Source organism: Physcomitrium patens, chromosome 11 (genome assembly GCF_059467195.1).
Source record: "Physcomitrium patens ecotype Gransden chromosome 11, ASM5946719v1, whole genome shotgun sequence".
Classification (NCBI taxonomy): Eukaryota; Viridiplantae; Streptophyta; class Bryopsida; order Funariales; family Funariaceae; genus Physcomitrium; species Physcomitrium patens.
In genome coordinates this window covers 2842151-2845261 of record NC_143420.1, presented here as the reverse complement: position 1 = coordinate 2845261, position 3111 = coordinate 2842151, and the positions used below count along the sequence as shown (strand labels likewise).

General features: G+C 56.4%; 1 pseudogene; it reads right to left on the bottom strand.

Annotated features, from left to right (window-relative positions):
- Positions 1-375: 375 nt before the first annotated feature.
- On the bottom strand, positions 376-2517 carry LOC141045936 (subtilisin-like protease SBT1.6 pseudogene; annotated as a pseudogene).
- Between the last annotated feature and the right edge of the window lie 594 nt (positions 2518-3111).

The following is a 3111-nucleotide window of genomic DNA, read 5'->3' as shown; positions in this document are numbered from 1 at the left end:
AAAATCGGTTCGACTCTCATTGGCATGCCTCAGCTGAATCTATGGAGCTACCCTCCCCTGGCCCTACCGCTGCGGTGCAAATATGCGCACAAACCACTAGCTAACCTAACTACAACCGCACACACGAACAAATCCTCATCTTGCGGTGAGGACGAAGGTCACCGACGCCGACAGGACAGCAGAGGTGCTCCTGCATTTCTTGGCTTCTGGGAGAGCAGACAAACTCTAGTCTTTTGCACCGACTGATCTTTGCATTCATCTGGCTAGAATGTTCCAGAATCCTTCGATTCTCAACCTGATCCGCGGCTGGACCGATGTCGGCCGCTGATGCCAATGGTGTGTGAGGTTAGAAGGCACGGCCCTGGTGCGCACAAGCTAGGAATCATAAACCATGGCGACAATCGGGCTCTGCACGACGTGCATACCATCCGTCCACTGCACCACGCCATGCGCATGCGCTACCCCTGCCGGAACCGGCGCAGTCGCGTTTGGTGACACCGTCAACGTGAAACTCTGTGTCGGTGCTGCAGCGGAGAACGTTATTGTGGCGGGCTGGACAGCAACGTCAAAATACGCGGGTGCAATTACGTTGGCAGTGTAGACGGAATCTGGGGCTCCCACATTCGTCACCACTCGGTTGAAGGTCACGGATGCCCCGGGCAGTGTCGACCGCGTAAACGTAGCAACCATGGAGGGCAGATTGACGTCCTCCACCCGCGCCGCAGCGGGGCACGCGTATCCGTTGGGCTCAAAAAGCTTGATCTCTTCGGGAGTGTATTGGAGCGCGCACAAGAAGTTCAAATAATCGGTCGTCCCCATGTCGTAGATCAACCCTGGGTCATTAGCTCTCTCGGGGCGCATCAGCCCTGCTCCGAAGTCGAAGAACGTGCCAGTCTCACCGGATTCTTCAAGCGTGATGATGTTACGGGTGTTGTCCGCGATGGAGGCGGAGGTCATCATGGCCGACTTGATGGCGGCCGGGCTCCATGTGGGGTGCGATGCCTTTATCAAAGCCCCGATGCCGCTCACGTGAGGGCACGCCATGGAGGTTCCAGTCATGAAAGCCCAACGCTCGTTCTTGATCCCTGCTGCCAGAATGTCCACCCCTGGAGCACCGATGTCAGGCTTCAGCCACTGCGCCTGGGGAAAGGTGTGGGGGCCTCGGTTAGAGAAGCCCGCCACCTTGGGCGCCGGCGTCACGCCCAGGACGGTCTTGGCACCACGAATAGTTGCTGTGGGTGCAGCTGTGGAACGAACATAAGACACCATGGTTTGGCCGGCCTTATTGCCCACTATCGTGTACGGGAAGTCCACATGTAGAACACTTAAATCTTCTCCCACAGCCTTGGCTGAAACGAACCCTACGGCGCCGGCGGGAATCGTGCGGTTCCTCTCGACGTCATCTTGGAAGCACAGTACAATCTTTCCCACGGCCTTCGACTCATCGATGGTGTCTCTCTCGCAGAAAGTGGCGTTGTCTGCGTAGAGAGCACTGACTGCAATGTCACCCCCGAAGACCAGAGGGACTTGCTCAGCCAGCGCTGTCCCGTCGTAGTCGGATCGTCCCTTCAGAACCGTCCCATCGCCGAGCTCAACATTCGTGTCGATGTCGCGGTCTTGAGTGGTAGCTGCGACTGTCGTGACCCACGGCGCCACATGGGCGACCGTCCCCGGGGCGGGGCCTTCATTTCCCGCAGATACTGAGAAGAAGATTCCTCGCTTGACGGCATTATACATAGCAATGTTCATCAGGTAATCTTGTGTGAAGTATTCTCCGGTCGATCCACTCACCGAGTACGAGATGACATCGACCCCGTCCGCCACCGCCCAATCGATCGCCTTTATAAGGTCAGCCGTAGATCCAACTCCTTCCGGTCCCCACAAAGCCTTGTAAACTGCAATTCGTGCCTTGGGTGCCGTTCCCGCTGCCGTTCCCTCGGCGAGCCCAGTAGGGCTCACTGCTCGAGCAACGTGCATGCCAGCTGCTGTGGAGGCGCAGTGGGTGCCGTGGCCAACCATATCACGCGGGGACTTGTAATCTTCGACGCCGTCCTCGATGGGTCTGCCTATGTCCGCTTCACGACCCGCGAATATAAAGCGGGCGCCGATGATCTTCCTGTTGCAATTCGAAACCGTAAAGCTGGTCCCGACCTCGCACACCCCGTTCCATCGCGCAGGAATCGGCCCGAGCGAGAGGTCGTCGAAGCTCAACCGCTCTGGCCAGATTCCGGAGTCGATCACTCCGATGATCATATCTTCTCCGGACTTGCCGTCCGCCCACAACCTCCCGCTCGCACTCGCCAATCCCAGGAACTCCGTGCTGCGGGTGGTAGCAAGCTGAACGGGTACGTCGGGGTGCAAGCCCTTCACGCCAGGCATCTTTCCCATGAATTCGGCCTGCTCTGGCGTCAGCCTGGCCGAAAACCCGTCCAAGACGTGGTCGTAGACGTGGTGGAGGCAGTCCATGCCGTCGTCGGGGTGGCCCTCTGCAAGGACCTCCGTGGCTCTTTGCATCATCCCAACGTAACAAGCGGATTTATCAAGAACGCTGTGATGGGAGGTGTTCCTCTCCATGTGCACGATGTACGTCCTGCTCCCGTGGGGCGCGCCGTTCGTCCCACGCAGAGTCAGACATGTCAAGGCCAGAAAGTAAACAAAGCGCCTCATCGCAGGGTTCATCTTAGCGACCAAACGTCCCGCCTCGCAACCAACTTGGAGAATTTGTGTAGTGTATGTTTCAACGACACCAGTACGTTTCACTACAAGAAATCCTATCAACGTGTTTCAGGCCACTACAAGCTAGATCTCCTTCTGAGAGCTTGGGGAGTCCCCTCCAAAGTTCGAAACTTTATAGGTTTCCTCGGATCATTCAGTGCAGAATCGGTGTGGGTCGACATATATAACAGTTGTGTTCGTGGAACAGCGGAATGGTGGAGGCAGCAAAGGACTGAAGGCTCGTTACCTGGAAACTTCGCATCGAAAAGGTCCAAGTCTTGAAACGCTAAAAATAAATAAATAAATAAAATAAGGTGGACGATATGAATAGTGTCTAGTCGGCTACGTGGTGTTGGACGCTGAGGTCAAATCCACCAGTTCCTGAAATTCTGGCAA